Raw genomic sequence first — 10,905 nt, 5'->3', positions numbered from 1 at the left:
TTTATTTCTTGGTCATATCCATATGTTTAATCAGATTATAGTAGGGTCTTCGTGTTTTCTATTGCTCTTTTTTGGTTATTTTGCATGTGTGTATGCATTTTCTTGAGTGAAATTTCCATGCTTAAGTATCTTCAAATTCTGATAGGAATTGTGATCCCAAAAAGAGATGTGGGATTTATGAAGAGATGTTCTTTGAGTTTCGAGAGTTCCTTGCTGATAAGCAAGAAAGAGAATGGCATGCTTCAGGTGACAATTTTCATTATTTGTTTGATCAGTATCTGAACATTATTTCCTATTTTATGTGTTTCTTTCAATTGTGGGTTTATTTATCTAATTTTGCAAGCTTTGATGATGGTGAATCAAGACAGAAGGTAAGAGAAGATGCTTACTTCTTCTAATTAATTGTTGCAGTAGCTCGAAGATTTACCTCTCAAATGTTATACCTTCTTTGATTGAATTTCTTGGTGAAGCATTCATTTTATCTCTTATTCCTTTGGTAATTCTTACTCTGTCAAATTCTTTGTGATTTTCTTCTCAAACTTATCTAATTCATATTATTATAGTAACTGATTTCTTTTCTTTTGGATTTAAAGTTCATTTCCTTGTTCAAATGTTTGAGCTTTCTATCATTATGTGAAAACATTGATATTCTTTCGAATTGTAAATTTTAGTGGTGCTGCTTGATAACTAGGTGAATTTAATAAATAAATTAGATATGGTTCTGGGTTATTGAAAGGATGTAGTTTGCTATCAACTGTTTCTTAGAAGAAGTAGAAAGGAACATTGAGGAACTTTTCCAAAGTTTCTATGGAAAAGAAAACATGACTCCAGAGAATTGCTTAAGAACAGGTTTGAGCCAGCAAGCCTTGCTTATATCTGGGCTGGATTAAAATGAGACTCCCTTTTTACACCAATTACTATAATTAGACTCATTCCACTTGTAATTTTATTGATGTTGTTCCTGTCGTTCCACTTGTGTGCGCTTTTCTTTGTTTCCTTTTTCTGTTAATAATGAAGATTTGAGTTAAAAGACATAGCTATTGATATTATGATATAATTGAGCTTTTCAGAGATTAAATTGTTTATCTGTGTAGCAGTATTTTGCTTTGTTTCTCTTTGGTTGGAGAAGTGTAGTCGACTCAATTTGAAAGATGATGAGTTAATTATGCTTACAAGTTTTGTGGTTTTGGTGATTTAATTTGATCTGTTCATTTGATCATTGCAGAATGCCATATCGATTAAGCTGGAATGTTTGATAAATCATCAGACGCTTCTAATTTGGATGGTCTAAATGTTAAATTTGTTATTCGCTGCACTACTATTGATAACTGATGCAGTAGAATTTGGCCTCTTTTCATATATTCAGAACTCTTCACTCTAGCTGTAATAATTACACTTTTCTTTGTATAGGTAGTTGTTAAGAGTCGAGATCCTACACCAAGAGAGAAACATGTATAGGATGTTGAAAAGGGATGAGATCCAACAGCAAGTGATATATGTTTCCAAGTCCATGTACATGATTGATGGCCTCCAACCAAGCATTAGCTGGCTTTTTTGTTAGGGCTTTATTTTGGTGTTGTGGATGTATTGAACTTAAACACAATTGTTAAATACATTATGCTATCTCCTTTAGACCTTGTATATTAATTTATATGAATTTCATTTATTTTTAAGTGTATTTAGTAATCTTCGTATTATGCTTGAATAGGTGTCTTTAAAATATTTTTTTTAAAAAGAATAGCGACGAATATGGATGTATATTTATTCGTACCTAAAATTAATATATAGAACAAAATATTACGACAGAATTAGTGACAGAATTTTCATCGCGAAATAATTCCTACGACAAAACGTATTATCAATTTAGCGACATAATTTCTGAACTTAGAGACGGAAAAATTTCGTTGCTACATTTGGCAACGGATGCCAATCGTAGCTAATCCGTCGCTAACTCTGCAACGGATTCCATTTTTCCGACGCAAAGACGATAGCGACGAGCAAAAGAGTAACAGATGAAATTTCGTCGCTAATTCGTCGCAAAACCTGTTTAGCGACGGATATGTGCTGATTAGCGACGAAACCCGTCCGTCGCTAAATGCTGTTTTTTTAGTAGTGGCCGTTATTTATGAATTGTGATGGTGTATTTGTATTCGTACTGTGGTGATTTGGGATGGTATTCTATTAGGTTGGTTGATTGTGGCTTGTTGCCCTATTATTATGATTAGGCTTGTTTCCTTAATTCTTTGTGTTGTGATACGTATTGCATTCATTTGTCTCTTGTTGTGTCATTTATCATCTAAGAAATGAAGGATAATGAGATTAGGCCTGAATCGTGTTGTATAATTATGATAATACACGGTTGGAATCTTGATTATGATTTACTGTTGATGATGATATCATGCATGGCATACACTCTCATTTCACATGTATATTGATATCGAATTATGACTTGGTACTGATGATGATAAAAGAGAAAATGGGGCACTTTGGGACATGAGACTTGGTTGTGAGATATACTTGCTATATATGGAAGTAAAGGGTGTCATAGACTCTTTATGTTGATTGAGATGGTTTGTATGATTCATTCCATGGTTGAACTGATTTACCTAAGTCCTGATATGGCTTACGACATTGTGACTTGCACTTTCATTTGGCATTTGATTTCATTGATTTATCATGCTGACTTTTGAGTTGATGTTTCATCTTAGGGTTCTAGACTTGAACCATATTTTGAATACTCATCTTGCATACAATATATGTACAAAAGGCACATCTGATAGGGGGTAACGATATGGCCTATCTTGATATAGATATTTATAAGGAACATTTGATAGAAGGTGAGGATGTGTCCTATTTGTGAACTCGTGATTCAAGGTCTGTTCTGGAGCGAGTGGACTCGTGATCCGAGCTATGTTCTGGAGCGAGGGGTATATGGACTTTGCGGGTCCCCTATAGGTCATGAGTATTATTCGAGCAATGCCTTTAGCATGTGTGTACAGGTTTGAGGTATTTGGCTAGTGCATTGCATTGCATTGTACGTCATTACATTTTATTCTGTATCATCATATGGATCTTCACGTCTGATTTGGTATGGTCCGTTCGTTTCATCGTGGTGGCATAGATTAGATTATGGACGGGGTCAGATTGCGAAGTAGTGGCTCTTCCTAGGTTCAGAACTTGGATTTGTGATTATTGTTTGAGATTATTGACACTCGACAGACTTGTGGTTTAGAAGCTTCATCTTAGGTTGTGATTCGGTTTTGGGACATTCTTTGACCTTGGTTTGGGTATTATGTGTCTATCTGCTTATCTCGTTGATTTTATGCTTATATGCGTAAACTAATCTTAGTCGGCCTATGATGCTTACTCAGTATGTGTTGTTTGTACTGGCGCTACTCTTTTTTGTACTCTTATTTTGAGTGCAGAGTCTATTACTAGATCCAGTTCCCGTCATCGAGAGTGATCTGAGTCTACGTGACAGTGATTCAAGGGTGAGCTTTGGACTAGATCCGCGCTCGGAGACTCTTCTTGTATTTAACAGTCTACTTTGTTGTCACGACCCCAAACTGGAGGGCCATAACCGGCACTTAACCGTACTAGTCAAGTACCACCTGACATACATCTGATATGAATATGAACATAGGTGGGCCGATGGGGCTATCATGTGACTCACAATATCTCATAGGGAATGTGCATATATCAACTACTCTGAAAGACTCGTCTGTATGAAAATACTGAACATGCTATATGAGCTGGTAAGGCTATCATAATCGACCGTGATGACAAATGCAATTTCAAGTATTGACACCATCTGACTATACATAACTGTCTACAAGCCTTTACTGGAAACATAACATAACGTAGCCAGGACAGGGCCCCGCCATACCCATAAACATATGCATATACCTATATATACATAAGACTATGGTGACTCCTAGCGTCTCCGAAACAAACGGAGTGCACTAACTTCATTCGCTCAGCTGACATCCTAATAGATGGGTCACCAACCTGTATCTGCAGACCTGCGGGCATGAAACGCAGCCCCCCGAGCAATAGGGGAGTCGGTACGGACAATGTACTGAGTATGTAAGGCATAAGAGTAACATAGACATAAGAATCATAAGTGGAATCTGAAACTCATAAGCCACCTGACTATATGAATGCATCTGAATAATTGAAGATACCTCTGCGGTGTATGATATGCATGCACTCTTTAAAAATCATTTACATCTATATATATAGTAAACTGCCCGACCATATAGGTGCGGTGTGAATAGTATACTGCCCAGCCATATAGGCACGGTGTTATCATCATCATCCATAAGCTGCCCACCGTAGTAGTGTCTGCCTGACCATGTAGGCACGGTGTTATACTGGCCGGCCATGTAAGCGCGGTGTAAGAAAATAACTGCACATATGTGTATATATATAATGTATGAAAGACTCATGAAAGGTATACTCTAGATTACTCTAGATAACAAGAGATCTCTAGAAGTCATAAACATGAACATAAGGAGTCAAGGATACGATGAATCCTGTACTATCTATGAGTAAAGTCTTTGGAACTCGCTCGCTTACTTGTTCGTTCAAATAATACGGATCATGCCAAAATGAGAGAATGAACAGCCTTAACATACCTTGGAGTCTACCTAATGTCCGATCCTTTCTTCCCGATCTTGTAACACTACAATCAAGATAACACAAATTACAATTAGGCCAAATACATCCCTTACTACCCATTTCAAGTACGTATGAAACTTAACGAAATTCGGACAGCATTTCCCCAATAATTCTTACTCCAATCCAACTCCAAATCAAGCCCAAACATCAATACCAACATCAACAACAACATAATCAAGAACTACAAGTAAAATCATAAGAAATCCATCCCAAAACTTCCTTCAAATCAGACTCCAAGCCAACAACCCCGCATGCCAATATGTAGTCTTTATATCACAATTTCCTTAACTTAAAACTATTAAAATCCTTCAAGAACCATTTAATATCAAAGCTTAGATGTAAAAAATACCTTATATAGTCCAAAACATCAACCACAACACTTTTCTTTAAGGCCACAACAACACTAACACAATAGAAAGACAAGCTACCATGAAGTGCTAACTAGTCTTAGGTTTTACGGGCTCAAATCTTACTTGGATGATGGAGGAAATTAGGAAAAGGGTTGAGGGAAAAATTAGGACACTTAGGGTCTGTTGGTGTGTGAAATAATGAAGGATAAAATGAAATGGATCAATAAATAACATTCTAGAAAATTCTCCACCGACTCACTGTTGACCGGTCATCGATGTGCATCGATGGACCGTCAAATGTCGATGGCTCATAACTCCCACTGTCGATGTACGAATTCAGTTCTGTTAATTGTGTTCGAAAGTAGACTCGCTGAACTTATGAATGCATAGGTTATAAGTTCCGTAACTCCTCGTATTCTAGGAGATATACCTCTCCAAAGTTGACCAAAAATTTTTGTCTGGAATTCTGCCGAATTTTCCCTAGGTTTCAACAAACTTAATTTCTTCGATTCGCTTAACATCCAACATTTCCAATACTTAATAAACATGATACCAAGCTTTCATGTATGAAGAATGAGCATGCATAATTCCTTATGACCTTGATGACAACCTCGCCTTTTAAGTCTTCGTCAACTAACTCACGACGAAACTTTACGTACAAAAGTACGGCGTGTAACATTTGTATTCTTGAGACTGTATTGTCACTTGAGATTTATACTTCCTATCAGACTAGTATATTTGTAATAGTGGTTGTTGTACTAGTCCAAACTAGATTTTGGGGTTATTATTACTTCCGCACTTATTATTCATATAATTTGAATTTGTTGGCTAAATCATTGTCTATTTCCGCATAATTATTATAAATGACTAAAATGATTTGGGAATGGTTTGCCTACCTGGGGGGACAATGTAGGTGCTATCACGATTCACGAATTGGGTCGTGGCAGTAGTCTAACTAGATGGTGTATGTGCCTAATTATCCAACTTTTACGGAACTAGGGTATTTGGGATATATGAAGCTCATGTACTAGTAGCAGTTTGGGGTAGCTTCAAGCCATATAGAGCTTTTTACCTTCTTTGATGAATTCATTATTAGGCACGTCACCTTGGTTTTTATGGCACGTGATGTTACGCCCCGAACCCGACCCTGGACGTAACAGGCATCCGATGCTATGAACAACACTGGAAGCACCTTATTTTAATCAACAAACATCCAATCCTTTCTGTTAAACAAACTATCATAATAAATATAAAACAGGTCATTTATAATTGGATGAAAGCATAATCATACTTAGAGATAATTCAACGGAAGTCTAACCAAATACTTAGTTATAAAACGTGGCAAAATGCCTCAACGAGTCATATCAGACTCCAACACTCTAACCACAATCTGACAACTGTCTATGGAGCTTTTAAGATAATAAGTAAATGTCTAACTCATCGTGATGCAGCCCGAAAAACTGAATTAATAAAATAAAGATAGAATGGTGCCCTACAAACAATCATGTGGGCTCACCGAATAGTCTCGAAAGTAGCAAGTTCTCCTAAGTTGTAGGCATATCATGAACCTGGCAAGACGTCCAGACTACAAGCACAATAGTTTTCTTACATAGTAGGACTGGGCTTCAACACCCCGAAGGACGGCTTGCCACAAACCTGACTTCCACAACCTGAAGGATGGCTTGTCAAGTTAGTCGGACAGTTTGAAAGATCATAGATATGAAAGTTTTTCCTAGGAAATGGGCAGGCTTCCTAGCGAAGCTACTCAACTCGGAAAAACTTTCACACTACTACAGACATACTATCAAAGCTTCGAAAACTATTGTACTTGTAGCAAGCTTAACTTGCTCGATATTTCCTAACCCCTATACTAACTTAGGATCAGCCTTTCCATGCCTTTCAAAGAGAAGAACAAGAGAAATTTAGAAAGCAAACATTTTATTGATATTGAAAAATTTACAGGGAGAGCCCAGGGCCATATATTTGTCAAGAGCTGCTTAAATTCCCAGACACTAATTTTACAACGAAGCAGCTCCAACAGTTTCTAGGTGCTATTAATTATGTTAGAGATTTTATCCCTAATGTCTCTACATACATTGCTCCACTTACAAAAATGCTTAAGAAGAATGCCCAAGGATGGGGAAAGGAACAGGGTGAAGCAGTTCAGAGAATAAAAGAAATCTCAAAAGAAGTCAAAGCCCTCCATATTCCGTCAGACGGAAAAAAGATATTGCAGACGGATGCCAGCAACGAATATTGGAGTGCGGTACTTTTTGAAGAAAAAGATGGCCAACGGAAAATATGCGGATATGCCAGTGGAAAGTTCAAAGATGCTGAACAACACTATCATTCCACATTCAAAGAAATTCTTGCCGTAAAGAATGGGATTAAAAAGTTTAATTTCTTTTTAATTCACACATAGTTTCTTATCGAGATGGATATGAAGGCTTTCCTGAAGATGATCCAGATAAATCCAAAGATTATCCCAAATCCGTAGATTCTCAAATGGGCACAATGGTTCTGCCCTTACAAATTCCAAGTAAAGCACCTCATGTCACGACCCAACCGGAGGGCCATGACGGGCACCCGGTGCTAACCCACCCAGGTACCTCTTATCGTACTCTCATATTCACATCTAGGGGAACCACATGGCTTACTCATAATTTATATGCATCAATAGTGCTAATCTCGTTGGGCAACAACACATTTATATCATTATCAATAATAATGCCCATATCCATATACACAAGCCGACGAGGCTATTAAAATGATATACAAAATATGAGCCGACAAGGCTAAGGATATCTAATCATATACAACTGTCTACGAGCCTCTAAGAAGAGTATGTCACATCATATAGGCGGGACAGGACCCCGCCTTGCCCATAGGTATGTACACAAAAGAATAAATACCAAAAGCTGTAGCTCCGGATGAAATGGAGCTCCGCTATGTAGTCCCTGAACAAGATATCTATGGATCAAGCCTGTCTCCCTGTCCACCTGCGGGCATGATGCAGCGTCCACAAACAAAAGGACATAAGTACGAATAATGTACTGAGTATGTAAAGCATAATCAACATCATAATAAGAGCATAAGAGACAGCATAAGAAATTGCATAAGATGGGAGAATCAGGAGATAATATCCATCATCGTAATTACTTACTTGTCTTTCATAGGGACCTTCCATTTCTAGTGCGTGCTCGTGTACATACATATATACATATACAAATATCTGTATCCGTATCCATATTCGTATTCGTATTCATATACATATTCATAACCATAGCATACCCGACGATAAAAGTTCGGTGGTTTCACAAGCCTGTACCTGCCCCTACAAAGGGCTCGGTGTTATCCGTGCCAATATTTGCGGTGCATGTGTGCGCGATAGGTATCATACCCGGCCATATGAGCTCGGTGTTACATAATGGTCATACATACTTAAATCCGTATACGTAGGAGTTCATGAGTATCATCGTTATCATTGACATCATCATTTTCGTTATATCTATCCTTAGAGGCAACTATCATATAAACGAGACAATAGAATCATGAACGTATCGAGAATCGTAAGCTTTGGTAATCTTAGAGATAGAGTCATTTGGAAGACATTATGGAACTCATGAAAGGATACATATAGCAAGGGAACCATGCCTTAATGAAAGAAGGGTTAGCCTTACATACCTCTTCGACTTCTTAACTATTTAGTGTTCACCGTTGAAGCTTGAATAATCTACATTTAGAAGGATTCATACCATGGTTAAGCCTTACTGATACTTTTCAATTCAAACGAGGATAATTCATGCTCTAATGAAAATTGGGCAGCATTTCCCCTATTTCGTCAACTTCTAACACAAAACAACTCCTAACAACCACAATAATATCCACAATATCATAATCAAGTATTCACATTCGACTTAGCCTTCAAAATTCATCCTTATGTTTAACTTATGCTAGCAACTTTGTACCCAGTTTAGCATATTTTCATATAATGCTTCCTAACTACTATTACTACCTTCCATAACAATATTATACCCATATTATACTAAGAATCATAACTCAAGTTAGCTTACTAACAAAACCTCATAAAAACTACATTTAGAACTCATCTTCTACTTTTTCCTTCCACCCAAGTTATTCAACAACTAAACATTCTTGATAATATGTAATAAGCATGAAAACTAGCCTTTATCTCATAAGAATGAGCTTTGTATCAAGCTATCAACTTATATGAAAGCCCTAGCTTCAATATCCAAAGAATTCTTGGAGTTTACTAACCCTAGCAAGACCTCTAGCACATGGGTATCTTGATTCTTGCCTCTTGATATTTAATCTCCCTTGGATTTTGACTTGGATTAGTTTATGGAGTGGAAGAGAGAGTTTTTGGAGAGCCTTTGTATTACACCCCCAAGTTTCGGCACATTGAGATTTATTAGGAGTTAGCTAGTTAACTATAGACACCAGAGTTATTGCCGAAAGGATGCAAGATCATTGATGCTCGTTTTGCAATACAAGAGTCCGAGTTCGTGTAATAGGTTATGGAAGGAAAGTTAAGGACAAGGCCATTTTCCGGTTTTGATTTAATGCGCAAGTCGCTTATAAATATTATTGGCATGGAATATTAAGGGCAAACTTGGAATTCGGAAACTATATATATTTCAAGGATTAAGTGTACATGTGGACAAGATGACTAGGCAAGCAATAAAATTGGTCATCTTTATGACTTAAGAAATTCTAGAAACTTGGAGAAAAAGAAAGAAAGAAAGAAAAAAAGAAATAAGGAGCCATGTGGCCGGCCACCTTGGTGTGGGCCATGGCCACATGGTTTACTACTTGAAATAAAAGATGACCAAGGCATCTCTTATTTCATCATCTTCATCACTTGGAAACTTCAAGAAAATTGAGAGAAAACAACAAGGCCTATTCGCCAAGAACATGGAAATTTGAGGGTCAAGAATTGATCACCAAAAATTATTTTGTCTAGTTTCTCTACTAATCGGAAGGTCCTCGTCGACGTGGAGTAGGTGTTAGAACAAGAAAGCGCTCGTCGTTGTGTTTCACCAAAGCAGCCGTGGGAGAAGTTGGTGGAAAAGGTAAGATTTAATCCTCCCTTACATGTTCTATGGATGATTTGAGCATGTTATAGTATATGGAAATGAATGGAATTCATGAAACTATGGATTATGGTGTTTTAACAGTGCATATGTGTGTGAAGAGGTGAAGAATCAACTTTGTTTAGCATGTTTTGGTTGTTGTTGTTGTGAATTCTATGTGATGGAAATGAAGGTATTGAATGGTTTAAATTGAAGTTGTGATTGTTGCAAGTTGGGCCGTGTACATGTAGTATTATATAGGGATGAAGGACTAATTTTATTTAGTATGTTTGAAATGTTGTGTCATGATTCTACGATGAAAATGAATGTTTGATGACTCATGTTGATGTTGCAATTGTTGTGGGCTGTTTTGGAAAGTAATACGATGTTAATATAGGTTTTTGTATTCATAAGAATGATGATTGTTGGCATGCGAATTGTTGGTGTAGTTTATGAATTCGGTAGAACAATTAAATGGTTGAATAGTGAATTGACTAGTTGAATGGGGTGGAAAACAGCGTGTGGGCTGTTTTATGGAATATTTGGATATGGGAATATGATATTATTGATGTTGGTATTGTTGTTGTTGTTGTTGTTGGTTGATGAATTAAATTCGGGGAGGACCAAAAAGGGAAATTCGCCCATTTTTTAAAAATAAAAAGTTTGTTAACTTTAGATAAGATGTAATAGGACTAACATTAGGTGAATCCTCTCAATGTAGATTTGCAGTCGGGGTAGACGAAATAGGAGGTCGAAAGGTTGGAAGGCTCACCCCCTTTTTT

At 37.0% G+C, this 10,905-nt stretch overlaps 1 long non-coding RNA gene across 2 annotated transcripts; it reads left to right on the top strand.

The window, feature by feature from the left end:
* The first annotated feature begins 343 nt into the window (after positions 1 to 343).
* Positions 344 to 1,673, top strand: LOC132059676 (uncharacterized). 2 transcript variants are annotated; one of them, XR_009415697.1, is made up of 2 exons: positions 344 to 496; positions 1,411 to 1,673. It is a non-coding gene; the product is annotated as an uncharacterized LOC132059676 (long non-coding RNA). The 2 variants fall into 2 exon arrangements; XR_009415698.1 differs by having other exon boundaries at positions 346 to 496; positions 1,226 to 1,673.
* The last annotated feature ends 9,232 nt before the right edge of the window (positions 1,674 to 10,905 follow it).

Source organism: Lycium ferocissimum, chromosome 6 (genome assembly GCF_029784015.1).
Source record: "Lycium ferocissimum isolate CSIRO_LF1 chromosome 6, AGI_CSIRO_Lferr_CH_V1, whole genome shotgun sequence".
Taxonomy (NCBI): domain Eukaryota; kingdom Viridiplantae; phylum Streptophyta; class Magnoliopsida; order Solanales; family Solanaceae; genus Lycium; species Lycium ferocissimum.
Note: the sequence above shows the minus strand (reverse complement) of the source record. Positions and strands in the feature narration are given on the sequence as shown.